Genomic DNA, 24829 nt, shown 5'->3' on the forward strand with positions numbered 1-24829 from the left:
TCTAACACACAAGGTGAATCTATTCAATATATCATTGCCTGCTGATACTTTTGTGTCTAAATGACCCAAAGAAACAACCTACTGAAAGTGTTCACTTACTGATCTAGAAAGTAAAATAAGTAACATGTATTACTGTTATATGGGATAATGTTTTCTTAAAGGCAGGTTGACTGACCTGTGGACATCATACAATTCAAGAATATGAAGGCGTTACTTGATATTAATAATTCAAAGTAGATTTATATGCAGAAGGAGATGAAAATCAAACATCTAAATATGTGCTATAAAGATTAACTAACCAACTATAGCAACTATTTCATGTACTCAAGTAATAGTTTATATAATTTTTTATTTTACATAAGTTTGCATTCAATTGAAAGCAATTTTCTCTCAACTGACAAACTCATAAAATATGTCATGCAGCATATATATGCAGCATATATATAACCCTATATGTATATATGAATTAGCTGACTAATCATCAGAAACATTATTTTTGCTTCAGCTATTTTCTTCCAAAACAAATAATCCTCTGCATAAATTGCAAGCTTTGCAGTCTGCAGGGAATCACTGGTTTCCTTATCAACATTGCTGATTCATTTTGAGATTCACCTTGGAACTGATCTAAGAATTAACATGTACAGTGCCCAGATAAGTGGCAGTGGTTTTACTTATAAAATTTTCTCAATCCTAAAAGTACAATCTTTGACAAGACAACTCAGAACGTGACTTCTTCAATCAATCACCATTTTATATTTAGAAGAATTCACTTCTTATTAGTTGATGATATGTGAAAGAGCAATCATGGCAACCATTTATTTATAACCGTAAAATATGTTACTACACGGGTAGTATTAACGTCGTGTACAGTATCAGATGATTATCTTCAGCAAAACTGATCAAGATGTTACAGCATACCATTCATACATTTTTATTCTGTTCCAGAAGTATTAAGCATTCAAATGATTTTAAATAAACACTAGAATTACAATCATTCAAAAACAGATGATGTAGAACTTTATATTGTTTCTCAGTCATGGGGCAAACATGACCTTGGGATGTTTTAGTTGACGAACTGAGTTTTAAAGTTTTTTGTTTGTCTAATGACTAATGAAGTTGAGCATTTTTTAAGGTGTTTCTCTGCCATCCGAAGTTCTTCAGGTGAGAATTCTTTGTTTAACTCTGTACCCCATTTTTTAATAGGTTTTCTGGAGTCTAACTTCTTGAGTTCTTTATATATATTGGATATTAGCCCTCTATCTGATGTAGGATTGGTGAAGATCTTTTCCCAATTTGTTGGTTGCCGATTTGTCCTTTTGATGGTGTCCTTTGCCGTACAGAAACTTTGTAATTTTATGAGGTCCCATTTGTCAATTCTTGATCTTAGAGCATATGCTATTGGTGTTCAGTTCAGAAACTTTCTCCCTATACCGATGTCCTCAAGGGTCTTCCCCAGTTTCTATTCTATTAGCTTCAAAGTGTCTGGCTTTATGTGGAGGTCCTTGATCCATTTGGATTTGAGCTTAGTACAAGGAGACAAGGATGGATCAATTCGCATTCTTCTGCATGCTGACCTCCAGTTGAACCAGCACCATTTGTTGAAAAGGCTATCTTTTTTCTATTGGATGTTTTTAGCCTCTTTATCGAGGATCAAGTGGCTATAGGTGTGTGGGTTCATTTCTGGATCTTCAATCCTGTTCCGTTGATCTGACTACCGGTCACTGTACCAATACCATGCAGTTTTTAACACTATTGCTCTGTAGTATTGCTTGGGGTCAGGGATACTGATTCCCCCAGAATTTCTTTTGTTGCTGAGAATAGTTTTAGCTATCCTGGGTTTTTTGTTATTCCAGATGAATTTGAGAATTGCTCTTTCTAACTCTGTGAAGAATTGAGTTGGGATTTTGATGGGTATTGCATTAAATCTGTATATTGCTTTTGGCAAAATGGCCATTTTAACTATATTGATCCTGCAGATCCATGAGCATGGGAGGTTTTCCCATTTTTTGAGGTCTTCTTCCATTTCCTTCTTCAGAGTCTTGAAGTTCTTGTCATACAGATCTTTCACATGTTTGGTAACAGTCACCCCAAGGTACTTTATACTGTTTGTGGCTATTGTGAAGGGGGTCTATTTGATTTATTAGTCAGTTGAAATTAATTGGTACAATGTATCTTGTAAGTTACTATATAGGAGGCTGGCCTCAAAATCACAATCTTCCCACTGAGACCTGAGAATGTAGGTATTAGCTACTGTATCAGGCTACACTTTGTTTAATTTTATTTAATTAAACAATGTATTGTGATTACAGTTTCTCCTGTCCTCACTCATTCCAGTTCTTCTCCACCTCCACACTCATCTGGATCCATATTCTTTCTATCTCTAGTTAGAAAACAAACTGGCCTATAAGGAATACTACTAACAAAATACCAATGTTATTTTTCATGATTCTTTCCCTGTAACATCACTTTTTATGTTTGCATCTCCATATTCTTATATACCTCATTTTTCTACACCACTTCCTGTACCCATCCAAGACCCCACGTCTATTTTTCATCATCCTTAGTATCCTGTACATCTTTTACTTTTCCCATATCTGGACCTATAGATTATTGGTAGGTTTCCTTTAATTCCTTTAATTCTCATGTCTTCTAGGCCTCTCTACTTGGACAGATTAGAGTCCTAGTTAATCCTACCAACAAAAAAACAGTTGGATGTGACTGGATAATAAAACTAGTAACTATGACCTCATTTTCCCCCTGACTATTTAAGAAACATCACCTTTTATGCAAACTGTTCATTTACATGACTTTCATTTTCCCTCTGAATAAGATGTACAATTTTCAGTCACCTCAGTCTTCCACTATATATTACTTCTTTTTGTGGCTTCTGTCCAAATCACAAAGAACATTTCAGGAACATTAAGGTACCCACAGACTTATATGATCAAGTCAAGCAACCTAGATCCTTTCCATTGACCTATTCTCTCTCTCTCTCTCTCTCTCTCTCTCTCTCTCTCTCTCTCTCTCTCTCTCTCTCTCTCTCTCTCTCTTCCTCTTCCCCTCTTTCTTCTCCTCTACCTCCTCCTCTTCCCCCTCCTATGAACAGCTAATCTACTGCATCCCAACTCTTCTCAGATTCCCAACTCAAACAACCACTCCTGATAACATCCCCCTTTTTGTGTCATGACATCTCCCATCATCTTGGTCATTAATGTCTGTATATAACATCAGTTATGTCTCCTCTTTAAAAAAAGAGAGGGGACAAGATAGAAAATAAAAAAAATACACTCATCTCTGATTAACATTCCTAAGAACCTTATGCCAACTCCATTGTATTCATAATTAATTACATTCTTCCATCAAAATACTATAGTTATTTTTATCAACTGTCCTCATACATTCTACTTTCATTTTAAAAAATACAGTAAGGGTTTCTTTGCATTAATTCAACCATACTTGATTTATTTACTTACCAAACAATTTCATTTGCTACATTTATTAATAACTTCTATTTCCCATTCCACTGAACTTGGTAAAACTGTATATATGGTAATGTTCTATTGCCTTTGAATTATCTGAACACTTGACTTTAAAGGAATCACTCTAAGTACTAATCCAACATTCTATATAGTTTCTATCTAATTCCTATTCCAAAGAACTATACATTTACCACTATGTCCCACCTAGAAGTCCCTGGATTTTTGTTGAATTAGTATATAAATATTTGAAAATCATATCATACTTCATGGCTCTAAGTAGCAAATATGCATAGATTTTAAAAAAGTTATTAGTTCATTCTTATCTAGTATTTAATTATAAGTTCCAGATCTCTACTTACACATTAAATGCACATCTCTAAGTTATGCACTCACCAGCATACTTCCTGCTTCACCGTTCTTCCCATAAATGGAAACTTTTTAAAACTTGTTTTTATTTTCATTTATGTATATGTACATGTGTCTGTGTACCTGTATAGTATATGTCTGTGAGTAAGCATAGAGGCCAGAAGAGTCTATCAGGTCCATTGAGGCTAGAAGAATAGGTAGTTGTAGGCCTCAGATATGCTGGTTGGGTCTATTACAAAAGCAGAAAGTGCCTCTAACTGCTTGCCCATCTCTGTAGCCCTCCATACATGAGAATATTATTCTTATAATTTCCTCTACTATTCCTGTTTCTGGCCCTTAAATATCTGACAAACACACAAACACAATAAATCTCTGAAGTATAAAGACGTACAGGATGCAGTTCCCAGAGTGGTATAAAGATGTTGAATGATAAGATCAGTGGAACAGCTGGGACAGACTTTCTACCACCATTTGCACCAGAGAGCTGGGAGGCTCCATAGCCTTCTGTGCACAGCCCAGCAGGAGAGAGAGTGATCAGTGATCGCCCAGAAGTGCTTTCACTTCTGAGCACAGAAGTGAGATCTCCACTTTCTCTCTGGAGGAGACCAGCTAGGAGCACACGGGCATAGATCAGTGGAGCAGCTGGGACAGAGGTCTTAAGGCTGACATTTGCACTGGGAAGCCAAGTGACTCCACAGTCTTCTATGAACAGACCCTGCCAGAAGTGACTTGGTCTCCCAGGAATACAGACATTGGCTTACAGGCCCACAGGAGGGACAAGCTCCAGCCAGAGGCGAGGCGGCAAGACCAACTAGCTCCATAAATAACCAGATGGTGAAAAGCAAGCACAAGAAACCTACCAACAGAAACCAAGGCTACTTGCTAACATCAGAACCCACTTTTCCCACCACAACAAGTCCCAGATACCCCAACACACTGGAAAAGCAAGAGTTGAATTTAAAATCACATCTCATGATGCTGATAGAGGGCTTCAAGAAGGACTTAAAATAACTCCCTTAAAGAAATCATGGTATGCACTCACTAATAAGTGGATATTAACCTAGAAAACTGGAATACCCAAAACATAATCCATACATCAAATGAGGTACAAGAAGAAAGGAGGAGTGGCCCCTGGTTCTGGAAAGACTCAGTGAAACAGTATTCAGCAAAACCAGAACGGGGAAGTGGGAAGGGGTGGGTGGGAGGACAGGGGAAGAGAAGGGGCTTGCGGGACTTTCGGGGAGTGGGGGGGGCTAGAAAAGGGGAAATCATTTGAAATGTAGATAAATTATATCGAATAATTAAAAAAAAAGGAGAAAAAAAAAAGAAGGGAAAATGACTAGCCAGGCATAATGGCAAAAAAAAAAAAAAAAAAAAAAATACAGTAGAATATGGGTCAAGGGGTAAAAGCCCATAAAGAGGAAACAAAAAATCCCTTAAAGAAATACAGGAGAATGTGGGTAAACAGGCAGAATCCCTTAAAAAGGAAACACACAAACACACACACACACACACACACACACACATACACATCCCTTAAAGAATTTTTTTAATTTATTGATATACTTATTTACATTTCAAATGACTTCCCCTTTTCTGGATCCCCACTCCCCGAAAGTCCCATCAGCCCCTTTCCTTCCCCCTGTTTACCCACCCAACCCTTCCCACTTTCCTGTTCTGGTTTTGCCCTATACTGCTTCACTGAGTCTTTCCAGAACAAGGGGCCACTCCTCCATTCTTCTTGTACCTCATTTGATGTGTGGATTATGTTTGGGGTATTCCAGTTTTCTAGGTTAATATCCACTTATTAGTGAGTGCATACCATGATTCATCTTTTGAATCTGGGTTACCTCACTTAGTATGATGTTCTCCAGCTCCATCCAGTTGCCTAAGAATTTCATGAATTCATTGTTTCTAATGGCTGAATAGTACTCCATTGTGTATATATACCACATTTTTTGCATCCACTCTTCTGTTGAGGGATACCTGGGTTCTTTCCAGCATCTGGCAATTATAAATAGGGCTGCTATGAACATAGTGGAACATGTATCCTTATTACATGCTGGGGAATCTTCTGGGTATATGCCCAGGAGTGGTATAGCAGGATCTTTCAGAAGCGACATGCCCAGTTTTCTAAGGAACCACCAGACTGATTTCCAGAGTGGCTGTACTAATTTGCAACTCCACCAGCAGTGGAGGAGTGTTCCTCTTTCTCCACATCCTCGTTTTTAATCTTAGCCCTTCTGACTGGTGTAAGGTGAAATCTCAGGGTTGTTTTGATTTGCATTTCCCTGATGACTAGTGAAGTTGAGCATTTTTTAAGATGTTTTTCAGCCATCCGAAGTTCTTCAGGCAATCATTCTTTGTTTAACTCTGTACCCCATTTTTAATAGGGTTATTTGGTTTTCTGGGGTCTAACTTCTTGAGTTCTTTGTATATATTGGATATTAGCCCTCTATCTGATGTAGGGTTGGTGAAGATCTTTTCCCAATTTGTTGGTTGCTGATTTGTCCTTTTGATGGTGTTCTTTGCTTTACAGAAACTTTGTAATTTTATGAGGTCCCATTTGTCAATTCTTGATCTTAGAGCATAAGCTATTGGTGTTCTGTTCAGGAACTTTCCCCCTGTACCGATGTCCTCAAGGGTCTTCCCCAGTTTCTTTTCTATTAGCTTCAGAGTGTCCGGCTTTATGTGGAGGTCCTTGATCCATTTGGAGTTGAGCTTAGTACAAGGAGACAAGGATGTATCAATTTGCATTCTTCTGCATGCTGACCTCCAGTTGAACCAGCACCATTTGTTGAAAAGGCTCTCTTAGGTGCAGGCGGACCCCTGGTGGTTTGCATCCCCAGAGATCTTAAGCTCAGGGTAATACAGTACCTAGTGATGCTTTTCTGCCCTGGCAGGCAGCAAATATGTCTGTGGGGAGTCTCTCCCTCTGCTGTTCTCCACACAGGACACAGGCCCCACAACCAGCAGGCTGGCAGATGAACCGCATATGTGCTCACATCCTGGGATCAGGCAGATCCCTGGTGGTTTGCACCCCAAAAGATCTTAAGCTCGGAATAATACAGTACCTAGTGATGCTTTTCTTCCCTGGTGGCCAGCAAAGATCGGGAGGTTGTTTTTGCTGAGAACAGACACATGCCAGTTTTCTGAAAGCAGCCCAGCAAAAGAGTATGTGATATTTCGGTAAAGTGTACAATTGAGAGAACAAGTGATATTTGGAAAGGGTCAACATATAACCTAACAGACAGTGGACAACATTGTGTGGTATTGGTTCACTTTGCCACTATTTGTTGATTATCATTTAACCAGTCCTCATAGAGAGAAATTCACCAAAGAATTTCTGGTGGTATTCTGGTAGCTTCTTGCTGCTTCTGTGGATTTGGGCCAATTTCTAAATCATGAATGGTGTTTGCAACTAGGTTGAGCTACCTCTCCTAATCCGTGTGAACTGAAGTGCTGATATCCTGACAACACAGTTTGGATTCACCCACAAAGAACTATTTCTCCAAATAGAGCAAGTTTCTCCTTAGCCCTGTCAACATTTCCTTTCCACTATGTCTGGTTGGTGATGAGCTAGAAGAGAGTTTAAAGAATTTATGTACACTTGTTAAAGTAGGTTTTGAAAAAGAAAAGCCAACAGGTGAAGGCTGATGATTCTTGTTCTCATTTTAGTTAAAAACATGTAACTTCTTTACTACTGTCACCCTGACAATCAGTCAAAGGAAAAGAGCCATTATTGTGTACTAGAATGCAGGCCTGGAAATATAAACATGCTTTCCTGCTTTACTAGATTAACTTCCTATTGACTGAATTGGGTTAATACCATGAAATGAAACTGTATTTGTATTAATTATAGAATTGAAGTTAAAGTTCCCTGACTTTGTATAAAAATACATTTAACAGACATAAAAATTTTGTCCATACTCTGCCACTGTTAATGTGCACCTCAGAATTTGTCTCTGTAGCTCATCCTTTGTACTGTACAAAGGACAATTCTTTTAAAATATGTTACATTGTGCAATTACTTCAAAGTTGTGATGCTTTCTTTAGGACTTGATAGGTCTTGAATGGTTTCTATGACAATAACCTTTAAAAGAATATTAATATATGTATTGGCTGTGCCATTCAGTAAAATAAAATCTATTAAGATAGAAGTACTTCTCATTAAAAAAAATATGTGTGTCTTGAACCTAGGGAGCAGGGATAAACATAGAATAAATGCAGGATAGATTTTGAGTTAAATTAATTAATGAATGTATAACAACTTGAGGATACCTGATCTATTATAACCAAAAAATGAGCTGGACTTAAAATGCAATTATGATTCTTTTGCCTTTCTGGGCATATTAAAATAAGATACTGAGTTTGCTCATTTGATATTTTTTTGGCTTTGGTTTTCTTATTTCAAATAAAATATTAGGAGGCAGCTCCAGTTTCTAAACACTGAACAAAACACAGATCTGTGCAGGAACTTTCACAGAGCACCGTTTGCTTCTTCAGCTTTAAAATACAATCCTACCTTGAGCCAAAATTTCTCTATTCCCACCTTTCCCAGGCAACAGATCATGTAGAATGTAGGTTTACTGTTTAAAGAGAAACTCTCGGAGTGGAGGAAAACAAAGCTGAGCAGTTTAGATGCTATTTCATTTCTTAGCCCTTCGGTTAAGATCAGCTATCCACATTTGCTCAACTATTCTACTATAACTCATTCATAAAGTGAAAACAAACTGAAATATGATAGTCAATACAACCTTACCACAGATTATCCTCTCTTTGTAATTTTGCATTGATACATATTAGTTTTCTTTATATACATACAGAGAAACAAGTAATTGAAGATATGCCATGTATCTTTCAATGGGCTTCTTCAGAACAGGCCAGAGGTGAAGGTAAACCAAGTATAATGATGATCAAACATATGTCCATATTTAAGTTCTATAAATCACCTAAGCTATTAAACATATGTTAGCATGTAGTGTAGGACTGAGGTGCTCAACCCACAACTGTTATATTTTGATAGCATATGAATGAATATTTCAAAAATTATGATGCACATTTCAGTGTAAGTGCTTTAGAATTTTTCAAACATCTTAAAACTGTAAATTAAAATAATCATTATACCCCTAAATATATTGCCTAGTTATTTTTCATACTCTTTCTTTGTTTTCTTTAAACAAACAAACTGAACAGACTATAGAATCTGAGTGTCTACATTACAATAAAATAGTCCACCAATGCTTAAAGAAAGTAGCCTCGGAGCAGTTGATTTCAAGCAAGACACATGTGATGTCTATTCTTGGTTGTCAAGCTGACTATATCTGGAATGAACTACAATCCAGAAATTGAGGACAAACCTGTGATTCAGATCTTGAGCTGGAAGACACAGGCTTATGACATGGAGATCTTGAGGCATAGTGGCCATGAAACTCTTGGGCCCAGGCAAGGTAGTATATGCCTTTAATTCCAGGAGACTGGGGCAAGCAAATCTCTGAGTTCAAGACCAACTTTGGACAAAGCAATTTCCAACTCCAGCCATGTTGATATCCACCTTTAATCTCCTCTTTGAGGCCTATATATAATGACATCGGAAGAAAGAAGACTCACTCTTCTTCACCTGCTTGTACTTACTTGCCAGCACATCTGTTAGAACCTACTACTTCAGGATTCTAGTCCAGAAGACTAACTGAAACAACTAGCCAGGTTGGATTGAGCAACTATTAGATTCTTGAACTTCCCATATTAGAGGATTAGGTTTTACATAGCATATCCACTCTAGCATTGCAATTTCCTTGAGCCTTAAAATTCTTTTATCAACACTAAGTCAAGGAATATCAGACATTTACAATTCCTTTTCAATAGGTCATCATTTGTTAAACGCTTCAGCCAACCATTCAAACAAACTTCTAACAACTTTTTTTAACTGGGCAAGGTTCCATATTAAACCTAAAATTTCCACTCAGAGGACCCATATCTATAAACTCAGCCTGGTCTAGTTTTACGTTCCTTCCACCATTATCCTTAAAATCCATTCTCACACATATTTCCCAGACATTGGCTTGAATGAATTATCAAGTGCATGTAGCACACTTCTTCATGGAATACACTTTCTACTTTTCCTCTAGGGGCCATCTTTGCCTAGAATCTTGTTATAGATCTAGAAGAAAATACTGGTGGGCCTTGAGGAACATAATTATGGTCTTGCCCTGGATTTTCTTCAGAAAAAGTCACTGCTGGTTCTTGGTAAACATCCCATGGTACAGGCATCTTCAATTTGCTGGTTTCTTTCATTGCAACCAGGTTTCACCAATAGTTTCAGGCAGAGTCTTCAAACAATGCCAAAGCAACAATGTTCTTTATTAAAACATTACACAAGCAGTATCTAGGCCATATACTAACATTCTTCTCCATGGAAACCTTTTGGGCAAGCAGGCCTACACACTTCAAATCACCCTCAGCACTACCATCTTCTATATTCCTACTAGGATGAAGCCCATTAAGCTCTACTTAGAGCATTCCATGGCTTTCCAGAATGAAATTCTCCAAATCTATATCCTTCTAATCAAAAACATGCTCGGGCCTATCATGGCAATACCCCAGTCTCTATTACCAACTTCTATATTAGCCAAGGTTCTAAGTCAGAGCGCTTATGGAATGTCTCTATGTATTAAGGGAATTTACTGTGATGACTACAGTCTGCAGTTCAACTAACCCAATGGGATGCTGTGAGTGAAAGTCTAAGAGTCCAGTAGCTGCTCAGTCCCACAAAGATAGTTGTTTCCTTTGGTCTTCTGAAGAATTAGGTTCCAACAGAGGCACTGGCCAGTTCAAGCAGGTGAAGGAGAGTGAATTGTCTTTTTTCCAATGTCCTTATATAGGCCATCTGCAGCTGTGTGGCCCAGATTAAAGGTGTATGTTACCATGACTGAATTTGGAACTTGCTTTGTCTCAGGCTGGTCTTGAATTCAGAGATCTGCTTGCCTCCATCTCCTGGGACTAAAGTAATGCACTACCTTGTCTGGGCCAAATGTTTTTATGGTCACTATGCCTCAAGATTTTCCAAGATCCTGGTGGGAAGCCTGTGTATTCTAGCCTTCAAGATCTGCATCACAGTATGCCTTCAATTTCTGGCTTGTAGTTCATTCCAGATATAGACAAGTTGACAACCAGAAATAGCCATCATAACTTCCTTCTTGATCTGTATGTAAATCCATCTTAGAAATAATTCCTGGGTACCAGTATGGTGGGTGAATTCTGATAGGAAGACAGTCTCCTAAGTGTTCATTTCCACAACATTCTCTCTAAGAAGTTCAAATGAGAATTCTTGGACAATTGCTTAGATGTCATATTCAAGTTTGTATTGAATAAAGGCAGATCCTATATTTTAAAAAAAGAAATAAAAAGACAAAAATAATTTAGTTGCTGTTCCATCTGCTCATATCCTAAGGAAAATGTAACTGGATGGTCTGGTACTGGCCACAGGTAAATGGAACAAAAACTGTCAGTTTACTTCCCACATATTATTCTGACCTGATTTTTCTGTACTTGTCTTTATATTCAGACATCAAATTGTTAGTGACAAAGTAGATACACAGATGAAGGCTAGTCTGTATGTGACAGGTTGGAGGACAGCATTGGTTCTTCTATAGCAGCATGCTAATGATTCATGACAGGGGTACCCTTCCATCCATCCTAAAAATATGAGCCTCTGGGAAAGAAATTCACAGAAAGCATTTAAATATAGGTGCTAGGTGGTGCTGGAAATAAATAAATAAAAGAGAGATAATCTAAGTGGGTTGAGACACTTCCCCAAGGCAAAGGAGGAGTCTGCATTTATCACATGGTGACATTATAAATCTGTATGCTTTGCAAGGCAGTGACATGAGAAATTAGACTGAAGAAGCCACAGATGCACAATTTGTCAGCCTCAGAAGAAAGGTTAATGCAAGTTAAATATTGACATGTCAGCAATAAAGATTACACCAATTATAAATGTATACCACTGCTGCTGTACTGTAATGACTGTGACACTGACAGGTAAGCATAGGCTGGAGAAATTACAACTGAAGGGAATGGCACAGCCATTAGAAATTAGAACATTTGAACATTTTAGTATCTTATCTTGTTATCTCCATCTTATCACTATATTATTTTGCGTTCTCCAGAGAAATAGAGGAAATTGTTTGCGAGAGAGAGAGAGAGAGAGAGAGAGAGAGAGAGAGAGAGAGAGAGAGAGAGAAAGAGAGAGAAAGAGAGACTGAGAGAGACAGAGAGGGAGAGAGAGGGGGAGATAGATTGAGAGAGGGAGAGAGGGGGGAAGGGAGAGGGGGAGAGGGAGAAGAGAGAGGGAGAGAAGGAGAAGGGATGGAGAAGAGAGAGGGAGAAGAGAGAGAGAGGGAGAGGGAAAAAGTGATGGAGAGGGAGAGGGAGAAAGAGAGGGACAGTAGGTCAGTGATTTAGATAGAGCCATCAATAAGATGTTGGATTGGGTCATTAGAAGAAGGCCAGGACAGCCTCTAATGTAAAGAACAACTTAACAAACCAGAGATCCAAGAGTCTGCAATGTCCACAAACTACCCACCTTAAGATCCAGAATTCAATACATCAGTTTTAGAAGAAAGCAGATAAAAGTCAATCTCCAAGTTAAAATGAAGTTAGGAAGAACTACTTTCTCATATATGAGAAGGTGAGGCACTTTGTTCTAGGTAGCGCTTCGTTGACTGGATGAGGCCTATCCTAAGAACTGAAGTTTGCTTTCCCCCATCAAGTTCTCTATTAACTGCATCCAAATCATCATTGCAGACATTCACAAAATAATGTTCAAATAATAATCTAGGCATCACATAGCACAGTCCTGTGAACATAAGAAACTAGCTATGGCAACTCTCAATTGAACTTTAGTGTGTAGAAACACTGCAATAATGACTGAACTCTTCTCATAAGTAGGATGCTGTGCTACCATGCCACATGCAAGTTCCTGAAGAACATCACAGCTCTCTGATGCTGTCAGCATGGCACCAGTTCTGTTACTTTCATTAATTCATTTATTTATTCACTTTACATCCTGATCTCAGCCCCTTCTTCCTAGTCCCCCGCTCACATAGTCCCTCCCCAATTCCCTTCTCCTTTGGCACATCAAGTCACTACAAGACTAGGGACATCTTCTATCAATGAGGCCAGACAACAAAGCCCAGTTAGGAAAATGGGATCTATAGGTAGGCTACAGAGTCAGGGACAGTCCCACTCCAATTGTTGGAGAACCCACAAGAAGACAAAACTGCATGTATGCTATATATGTGGAGGCCCAAGCTAGATCCAGTCCATGTATTTTCTTTGGTTGGTGATTCAGTCTCTGGGAGCCTCCAAGGGTCCAGGTGAATGGACTCTGTTGTTTTTTGTGTGTAGTCTCTATCCTGTTCATTTCCCTCAATCCTTTCCCATACTTGTCCATCAAACTCTGAGAGCTCCATCTAATATTTGACTGTGGATCTCTCCATCTGTTTCCAGCTTCTAGGTGGAGATGATCAGAGGAGAGTTATGCTAGACTGCTGCATGCAAATATAACAAGGTGTCATTAAAAGTGCCAGGGACACTGGCTATGACAGGACAGATAACTTTCTAACTTTCTTCATCTCACAGAACTGGTAGGTACAGGGCTCTAAATTGGAATCATGGTATAGAACCTAGCTTCTGACCTCATAGTATTAGAGAAGCGCTCTCTCTCCCTCCCTCCCTTTCTCTGTCTGCCTCTCCCTCCATCCTCTCTCTCCCTTTCTCCTCTCTCCTTTCTCTCATCTAACAACTCCATGAGAAAGTTTTATGTTACATGATAAAGTTATTTTTCTAATCGTATTTCTACCTTCTACCCGTTCTTCCCACAGGGCATTTTAAGCACTTTTAGACAAGTGTTTTCTAAAAACTAATGAAAACAATTCTTTCAATTGTCCAGGAAATGAGGAAAAACAAATAAAATATACAATCCCCCTGGATACGTAGCTATGATTATTCTTGAAATATATTTTCTTTATGAAATAAAGAAAAGTATAGTGTGAAAATGTTTAACCCAGCAGACACCGAAGTGAGGATATACCAGTAAGATTAGTGACACAAGACTATTTTATAATATTTTATGGTCACTGGATTTTACAAACTCAATAAAGTTTTTTTTTATTTTTATTTTTTTAGGGTTTTTTTTTCTTTTTTATTCGTTATATTTTTATTTACATTTCAAATGATTTCCCCTTTTCTTGACCCCCACTCCCCGAAAGTCCCATCAGCCCCCTTCCCTCCCCCTGTTTTTCCACCCAACCCTTCCCACTTCCCTGTTCTGGTTTTGCCCTATACTGCTTCACTGAGTCTTTCCAGAACCAGGGGCCACTCCTCCGTTCTTCTTATACCTCATTTGATGTGTGGATTATGTTTTTGGTATTCCAGTTTTCTAGGTTAATATCCACTTATTAGTGAGTGCATACCATGATTCATCTTTTGAGTCTGGGTTACCTCACTTAGTATGATGTTCTCTAGCTCCATCCATTTGCCTAAGAATTTCATGAATTCATTGTTTCTAATGTCTGAATAGTACTCCATTGTGTAGATATACCACATTTTTTTGCATCCACTCTTCTGTTGAGGGATACCTGGGTTCTTTCCAGCTTCTGGCAATTATAAATAGGGCTGCTATGGACATAGTGGAACATGTATCCTTATTACATGCTGGGGAATCTTCCGGGTATATGCCCAGGAGTGGTATAGCAGGATCTTCTGGAAGTGAGGTGCCCAGTTTTCTGAGGAACCGCCAGACTGATTTCCAGAGTGGTTGTACCAATTTGCAACCCCACCAGCAGTATTTTTTTTATGTATAAATGTGTTTTGCTTGAATGAATCTCCAGTCAACAGGAGAGAGTGTTAGATGTCCTGGAACCAATGTTAACAGAGGTTTTAGCCACCATGTGGGTACTGAGAGGTGAACTTTAATCCTCTGAAAAAGGCAACTAGTATTCTTTGCATTTTAGGAAACTAAATTTAAAGCACTTTTGGAACAAAGTTACAAACAATAAATATTTTCAAGGTAAAATACAACTACTTTTGAGGGATTGTAAGTTATTTAAATACAGACAGTATATGAGACTTTTAAAATTATAGAGACTTCCAGGTAAATCATCAGCTGATAAGGGGTTATATACAATAGATTTTCTCATAGTGTGACCAAAATAGTTAACATGATTCTCATGATCTTCCACAAATTCCCTGGAGGTAAAAGGGGGTCAATTTTCTTTAGGAATGCCTCCCCCAAATGATACCCACTCTCCGTGTACTGGTACTACACCCAAGTTCAAACACACAATAGTAAACACTCACTGAATATGAGAGTTATGGGCAGGGAGGTAATAAAGTTTGGAAAAAAACAATGTGGGAGATATGCAAATTAGAGAAAGTCAGTGGTGTACATTTGATTAAAGGACTCTGTGTGTGTGTGTGTGTGTGTCTGTGTGTGTGTGTGTGTGTGTGCATACATACATATGCTCCCTGCAAATCTCAAAAGTAGAAATTTTAAAACCATTACAGTATATTAATCCATACTCCAAAGAACTTCTGACAGGCCATGGGATGAACTACTGAAGGCCTAAACATAAACAAGCTTGCTTCATACTAGCACTCCCATGTTCAGATTTCTTCTTTTACCTACTGCCTATAATATACATATAACTATAAAAAGAGAAACCATCAAAGCTTGAGTACTATGAGCAAACCTATTACGTCAGTCTATTATTTACATTTTGTATTCTAAACTTCAAGATACTACATTATTAAGAAAGTTTTTCTAAAAAAAAAATACCTTATCTTTAACTTCTGTAAACCTACTACAATTAATAAACAAGGCTCTTCTCAGTGGCTGAGTTTATTTGCAGAATAAACTTACCTGTTGCTCTCTTCCCAAAATCTCTACATCTTATTCAGGCCCTTCAAAAAATTGTAAGAGGATGCTCTAATATGAAACTGTAGAGCAGCAGTTCTCAAGTTGTGGGTATAATCCCTTGGGGGATGGGGGCTTATTGAGCAACCCTTTTACAGAGACCCCTAAGACCATATGTATATCAGATATTATTTAAGATTCAAAACAGTAGCAAAAAATACAGTTATTAAGTAGCAACAGAATAATTTTACCAATGGGGCCACACCATACAATAAGGAACTGTATTGAGGGACTGCACCATCAGGAATGCTGAGAACTACTGGGCTAGAGCTTCATGATTTGGACTCATGAGGAAGAAAAGTAATGAGGAACAATTTCGTGAGGAATGAAATTCACATAAATGCAAACCAAATCAGTCAGCCTAGATTTGTAAGGAAGAAGCATGGACTCTTCCACAGGACAGAAGGTAAGATTCCAAGGTTATTTTCAGGTATTGACTAGGACCATGGAATCCCATCTGGTGGACAGAGGATATATTCTCTAACATTTGCCTAGTGGATAAATGTTAGAAGTAGTAATAACATTACTACTTCTAACATTTAACTCAGGGAATCTACCAAATATAGAAATATTGTATTTAACTTTGAAATTTTTAGACCATTCTTTAATAAAAAATAAAAGAAACAGAATTCTTTGAAAAATGATTAAAGTATTATCTATAAAATCCATCACCAACATTGCATGATATCAGAAAATAAAGAAGTATTCAGGGAGACAACGGGTTAAGGAGAGATCAATGGGGTATGTGGCTTTCTATGGTTGGAAAAGGACTTGACAGTCTCCTGAATCTTGATATGCTGACATTTAATTCATTATGAGATAACTTAGCTTTAGGTTTTTCAGTATGACAAAGCGTAGTGAACTGTTTATAGGAACTGGAATAAAAGATACCCAATGTTCACATCTGGAACATTTTGAACAATAAATTAAACAACGTACAGATCATAGTTCAGAATAATATTTAGCAACTGATAAAAATCAGATAAAAGTAAATTGAAAGTGGAAAAATCTTCCACTACTAACAACCAGAATGGCCAGGTTTCGTTCTTCTAAGCAGTAATATTGAAAACTCTTACCCCCCCAGGGGATAACAGAAGATAATTGGGAGATGAGGGGGAACCATTAATAAATGATTTGCCTTTTTTATGTTTTTAAATATTCATTTATTTATTACACATATGAGCACACTGTAGATGTACAGATGGTTGTGAGTCTTCATGTGGTTGCTGGGAACTGAATTTAGGACCTCTGCTCGTTTCAGTCAACCCCACTCCCTTGGGCAAAAAGATTTATTTATTATTATAAATAAGTGCACTGTAGCTGTCTTCAGACACACCTGAAGAGGGCATCCGATCTCATTACAGATGGTTGTGAGCCAGCATGTGGTTGCTGGGATTTGAACTCAGGACCTCTGGAAGAACAGTCAGTGCTCTTAACCACTGAGCAATCTCTACAGTCAAATTGCCTTTTTTTTTTAAAGGCAGAAAGGATTTCTTTACCCTACTCATGGTCTAAGCAACAAAAAAACAGCCCCACATCAGAATTAGAAAGTTTGTTTTTATCAGACACCAAATCTACTGACATCTTTCTTCTTGGACTGTCTCATGTTCTCGGTTTATAGGGAAATAAAGTAGCTTACAAGCTACCCAATCTAGGATGGCTAATTATGGCAGTTCCAATAGGCTGAGATACCAAATCCAACTGCCAAGAAGAGCAATATTGGCAATATCCAAACTGAGAACATTCTGCCAAATGGATGCCAAGGCTATTTAATTCTGTCAATAATATCAATACCAAAGAAATCATGACATAAAATTGCAAGTAAAAAAGTGGTAACAATGTTGATAACTAAATAACCTGGAAAATAGTTTAAAAAGAGAAGGACACTATGGGAGAAAAGTATCCTAATAATGTGAGGTAAAAGGTAATGTGCTAATACTGATCCCTAATTATGACAAATAAATCCTTAAAATATAAAATATTAAACATACAAGCAACTTGAGAAAGGCATACATTGTTATTTTTCTAAATTTATAAACAATGCTAAGTCTTTGAAAGCTTATTCAAAATTTCAGAAAACTGTAAGAATGCCATTATGTCTAGCTCTATCACACACACACACGCATACACACATACACAAAGACACAAAAACAATACCAACAACATTAGTCAAATATGAATGCAATTCCCCAAAATGTGGATTTAAAGTTGCTATAGATAGTTTGATGTAATATCCTCCAAAGAACTATGTGACTGAACTTGTCCCACAGTATTTCCTTCCTGGGAGATTTTGAGAGATGAGGTCCACAGGGAAAGTCCTTAGGTTATTTGCCACAGGCACTCATAATGGATTGTGGCACCCCAGTTTCTCTTGCCACTCCCTCCACATACTCTGACAGAAAATATGGCATAGGCACCCATTAATCACCCAAAATACAGCCTTCATAAGAACCTTCCTCATGTCCAGGCTTTATCCTTGAGTTTAAAATTGTAAATTAAACAAGCCCTTTCTTTGTAGCCTTCAAAGAGTGACTATTTTCATGACCTAGTTAACCTTATAGTATCTACCTGGATAAAGTTGCCAATGATTCAACACCAACACATACCTTTCAACACACACGTTTTTTGAGGAGCATGTGTTAAACATATGCTCACATCTTTAAGTAATAGTGCCAAGCACTGGAGGGAGGAAGGAGTATTGAAGTGTTATGTATTCCACTGTTAATATAACAGTGAAGGGGGAATTTGAAGAGATGATATAGTGTTTCAGAGCACTTGATGCTATTGCAGAATATGCAGGTTTTGTTCCCAGAACACATTTGTATCTACAGTGTCATTATATCTGATGTTCTCTTACTGCCTCCAGGGCAGTGGACATACATGTGGTATACCTACATCCACAGAGACAAAACACTTATTCACATTTTTAAAAAATCACTCAATATGTTTTAATTGAGTGAATCTTTCTGCATATAACCTTCAGAACATTGCACCTCTCAAGCTTTATTTGAGACACAATTCTATTCTATTTTCAGAGACACGAAACTGACTAAGGTGCAGAAAGCAATAAACTGTAAAATTTTTGGCCCTAAATATAATAATATCTATATATATGCCTATATCTGTAGATAGATAGATGGTGGATAGAATAGTTAAATAGATAGACAGAGAGACAGACAGACAGATAGATAGAAAGATAGATAGATACAGACAGACAGACAAATAGACAGACAGACAGATAGATAATAGAAGGTATATTGTATTCATTCTTCCACAAAGGGCTTCAGAGACTATAAGAACCAGAGATGGATAACTACATAGAAACATCTTCTAGACTTCTCTCTCTCTCTCTCTCTCTCTCTCTCTCTCTCTCTCTCTCTCTCTCTCTCTCTCTCTCTGTGTGTGTGTGTGTGTGTGTGTGTGTGTTTGTGTGTGTGTGTGTGTGTGTGTGTGTGTGTCTGGGCCTATGTCTATGTGTACAAAGCCAGAAACAGATTCATTTCTAAAGAGTTCTGTTTAGCACTCATTATAATCCAAATCCACCAAAAGCTAAACACATGACTTTGGTGTTCAGACTCTGTTCCATTTAATTTCCATTTTAATTGGAAATGGCACACTGGAGAACAAAAAAGATGATAAGCCATCAAAAAAGTTATTAATTCCAGGAGTAAGGAAGATAATGTTTGTGTTTGCCAGAGAAGAGGCAATTAAAGCGAGATTATGATTGAAGGGGATAAGAGGCAAGGCACACAAAAGAGAAGCATTGAAAAGATTCAGAATCATGGGAGCAAGGAGGAGTATGTGGCATTGGGATAGGTTATGATAAAGATTGTCAGAATTGTCATAGCATGTCATCGCATTTGTCCTAAATGATATTATTAGCCTTAGATACAATAAAAGTATTATAGCAGATAGAGTGATTAATATGTCACAATCCCTAAGAATCCTAAAGAATGCATGGGGTAAGAAATTTTTGCTAAAATTTTAAGTAGGAAGGTCTACTTCTAATCTGAATTTTGATGTAAAAAGAAATACGCATTTATTTTATTTTATTTTATTTTATTTTATTTTATTTTATTTTATTTTATTTTATTTTATTTTATTTATTGAGTATCTTCCTCATTTATATTGCCAGTGGTAAAACCTTTTCCAATTTCCTCCCTCCCAAAAGCCCCCCTCCCCAAAGATTCCCTACCCCTCCTCCCACTCCCTGCCTCCATATATATGCCCCTCTACTCAACATGCTCCCATCTCCTCCCCAACTCCCCCCACCCCTGTCTATTCCCCTTTGTTGGGGCCTCTATTGAGCCTTTACCTGACCAAAGACCACTCCTCCCACTGATATTCAATAAGGCATTCCTCTGAAACATTTTTGGCTGGAACCATGTGTACCCCTTGGTTGATGGTTCAGTCCCTGGGAGTCTTGGGGTTTCTGGTTTCCAAAGTCATTGTTCTTCCCATGGGGCTGTAAACCCCTTCATCTCCTCTAGACCACCCTCCAGATCCTCCATTGAGGACCCCAAGCCCTGTCGAATAGTTGGTTGCTAGTTTCTGCCTCTATTTGTAGGGCTCTGGCAGGGCCCCTCTGCAGACAACCATGGCAGGCTCATTTTGGTATACACCTCTTGTCATAGTGTTGGGGTTTGGTGACTGTTTCTAGGATGAATCCCCAGGTAGGGCAGTCTCTGGGTGGCCTTTACTTCAGATTCTGCTCCACACATTGCCTCCCTTATTGCGCCTGTGAGTATTATGTTCCCTTCCTCCGAGGAACCATAGCATGTCTTTAATAAGAACCATATCTTCTCCTGATGAAGACAAGGAGAAAAGAAGCATCTGTGTTTTGCCTTCTTGCTCTTAGTTTGCTAGCAAATCCATTCCTTCACTGGCACTAGAGCCTACTTCTTCTGCACTCCAGAGTCTTCTGAATGCCAGCTGAGATTTTCAACCTTTTGTGTTAAACAGTTATGAGATTCTTGGACTTCCTTTCACAGCTAGCCATTGTACGATTAGCTGGAGGTAAGTCATTCTGATAATCTCCCTCTCATAGGTGATAGATAGATAGATAGATAGATAGATAGATAGATAGATAGATAGATAGATGGATGGATGGATGGATGGATAGATAGATAGATAGATAGATAGATAGATGAAAAATATTTATTCTATAAATTCTACATCTCTACAGAACCTTTAATAATTCAGATGCTATAGAAAGAAATCATTTCTCTCAGGGAAATATTTTCCATTTCTGTAATTTTATACAATGTCATTTAATGATTTGAATAAATTTTCACCACACCCTTCATTGGAGTACCACTGCTTTTCAATGGTATACTACAGTGTGTATCTGTATGTCTCTGTGTGTGACTGTTTGTGTATGTGTGTGTGTGTGTGTGCGGGTGTATGTGTGTGTGTGTGTATACATGTGTGTGTATACAAATGTATACAGCTTCCAGGATAATAATGTCAGAATCTTTAATAACATTTAAAGTGATGCTTTAAAAATACTAAGATCTAAATAATCTTCAAACATACAAGAATGTAACTGCCAAAATGGCAATCAAGTATGTAGACATAGAAAGTATACATAAATATGAATTCATTTAAGGAACCATCTTTGCAAGATTCGTTTTAATAAAATGAAAGTGGAAACCATGAAAATGCAAGAAATTAAATCCAGGCTTCAGAAAAGCCAATACAGATGCAAACATGGGTGTGTGATCTGTAAGGAGAACTCCTCAAGAGGCTGAGGCTGGAAAACTGAAAACAAAGGCAAGGAAAATTCCTGGTTACTGGGACAAAACATTGTCATAGAATTACTTTACACACACATACTCTCTCTCTCTGTCTCTCTGTCTCTGTCTCTCTCTGTCTCTCTCTCTTTCTCTGTCTCTCTGTCGCTCTCTCTGTCTCTCTGTCTTTCTCTCTCTGTCTCTCTCTCTCTCTGTGTCACTCTCTGTCTCTCTCTCTCTCTCTCTCTCACACACACACAAATATATATATATATATATATATATATATATATATATTTGTTAGATATGCATACATATTTATACATTAGTTTTGTGTGACTCCAGAATAGATAAATTTAAAAATGAAATACCGTCTGATTGAATGTCGTGGGACACTGGGATGTGTTAGTTCTCTTCTAAAGGCTAGAAATGAACTGAAAGAATTATCACCACTAGGAATAACAAAATACTATATACTATAGTAACAGAATTATAACAAGCATACACCATGTGGAACATATTGTAGTGATATTTAGGTCATTAAAGTAACAACATCAAGTATTGATTTTACAAATAATAATGCTATAAAAATTCAGTGTTTTCCCCAAATATGTCACAGAACAGCATCAATTGGAACACTTGAAGAGTTGTGTCATTTTTGATGTGGAATGCAAATTACTGTCTTTATCTTCAGAATTACTGAATCAGAAATACTGAGGAAAAACTCTGTGCTTCCTCAACCTATGCCATCCTGATGCATGCTACCACCTAACAACCTTTACTGTTAGTTTTTTTTTTTTCAGGATACAGTTACCGGTCTTAAAGGCAATTGTGAAAATAACACTCCTTTCCTAAGTATAATATTAATGGAAAACAGTAATATAAAAGGATTCTTCTTTTTAATGAATTATTTATTTTTATTTTATGTGCATTGGTATTTTGCCTGCATATATGTCAAGATGTCAGGTTCCCTGGTACTGGAGTCACAGACAGTTATGCACTGCTACATGGGTGCTAGGAATTCATACTAGTCCCTCTGGAAGAACAGCCAGTGCTCCTAACCTGTGAACCAACTCTATAACCCCAATCTAAGAGCATTATTAAGAAATAAAGAACTGAGTCTGTCATGGAAGAAGGATTTACTAAAAGTGTGCTGTTTTATTTTTTTCAGAACAATAAGGAGTGCTAAATATGACATGGAGAGCAAATTTTTCTATGAAACTTGCATTACTATTTGCCTTTTAAGATAGGCAAATGTTAGTTGATAATAGCAAATATTAAATTGTCAAATGATAATATTGGGGGAAAGAATAGGTAGTTTTAATGAAGCCAGGATATTTTATGCATACTTGTGCAAATAAACTTTTATGTATAATATGCAGCATATACTTTTATAGACAGCTAGCCTCAACTTTGTAAATTTTGTGGCTTTTAGAAGCCACAATTTGATTCTTGTGCCCATATCTTTTGAAAACGGGACGGAGTCTAGGTGACAATTTTAGAAGTACTAAGATAGGGGCACTAAGAGGTGTGTGAGTGATATTTAACAGTGAACTAGGAAGCATAAAGGTCAGTTGTTACTGTTTGAAGATTATTTTGATTTATGCACATCACAGTGTCTTTGTGTGCATGTTCACATATATGAGGATGCCTGTAGAAGTCAGAAGAAGGTATAGGATCTCTCAAAGCTAGAGTTACAGGAACTTCTAATCCAACACATGTGGGTACTGCAAAGTAAATTGGGCCTTCTACAGAGCATCAAGGGATATTAAACACTGAGCCATCTCTCTGACTCTTTGGCCAATTGTTATGAAGTAAAAGAGAAAACTGGAATCTGATACATCCTTGAAACTGGAGCTTCGGGAACTGGAAGAATAACAATCCTGACTACAGAAAATACAAGAAATGTCTAAAAGCACAGTATGAGAAGAGACAACAACTAGGACTGTGGATGTGTCAGATGTACATCTCTTTAGAGGCAGAGGTTAAAATCAATAGGTTGATTAATATGGAGAGAAAGAAAAGGCTTTCCTGAGATGCTTGACACTGTTGATGTGGTGGCTTCTTCCCTGGCAGGCTGTGATTGAGTGGTTAGCATTGTTGAGAATAATCTTTTGCTTTTTGGGAGCAAGGGCTACTCAATGTCTGATATTATAAAGCCAACCTAAAACAGTGATTTATATTTTCATGACTGCTTGATGGTCAGCTAAGCAGGATGCCTTCACATCTATGCAAATGAATTGATTAACCAGTCTCACTTCCCAGATGACCTCTGCCTTCAAACAGACACTTTTGATTTATCCGAAGATTTAACTGTGTACATACAATATTTGGGTTTACATAGAGCAGGTTGAATTTTAATGAAAATCATTAATCATCTTCAGGAGTTAGCCAATACATGTCTATGTGAGTCTTCTACTCTTGCAGAGTTCAGCATGTTACAGTGGGACCATAGCCACTTCTAGGACAAGGACTTTGAACTCAGCAGGAAGAACACATTAGCAAGACAGTGGAAACTCTTGGTGATAATAATGGTTGATCTCGAAAGTGATGATATTCTGAGTATTCTTGTAGCTCATCTTTACAACAGTAATGTTAATATTAATAATGGTTACTTATGAGTATCTACAGTGTATCAGAATCTGTGTCAGTAGCTTTGAAATGTCCTCATGGATTTTTCTCTAAAACTCATTCTGGTTGTTCTACTTTACACTTACAAACATTGAAGTTAGGAGACTGTTCAACATTAACTATACAGAGGGACATGTGGCTGGTACACCCAGGAACACAATAAGTGAAGACTTCCTTTCAGACTTATTTTTACTTAATTACATCATTCTTAACTATATTTAAGCTTGATTCCTCATTTAATATCACAAACAAATTATGCAAATTGGCATTATTCATGTACTACATAAATGCTATGTACTCCCTGATAAGTGAATATTAGCCCAGAAGCTTGGAATAGCGAATATATAATTCACAGACCACATGAAGCTTAAGAAGGAAGACCAAAGTGTGGATACTTTGGTCTTTCTTAGATAGGGTACAAAATAACCATGGGAGGAAATATAGGGACAAAGTGTGGAGCAGAGACTAAAGGAAAAACCGTCCAGAAACTGTTCCACCTGGAGATCTATCCCATATACAGTTACCAAATTCAGACACTATTGTGTATGCTAACAAGTGCTTGCTGACAGGAGCCTGGTATAGCTGTTTCCAGAGAGGCCCTGCCAGGGCCTTACAAATACAGAAGGGGGGACTTTCTCAGCCAA

The sequence above is a fragment of the Apodemus sylvaticus genome, chromosome 11, assembly GCF_947179515.1.
Source record: "Apodemus sylvaticus chromosome 11, mApoSyl1.1, whole genome shotgun sequence".
NCBI classification, from domain to species: domain Eukaryota; kingdom Metazoa; phylum Chordata; class Mammalia; order Rodentia; family Muridae; genus Apodemus; species Apodemus sylvaticus.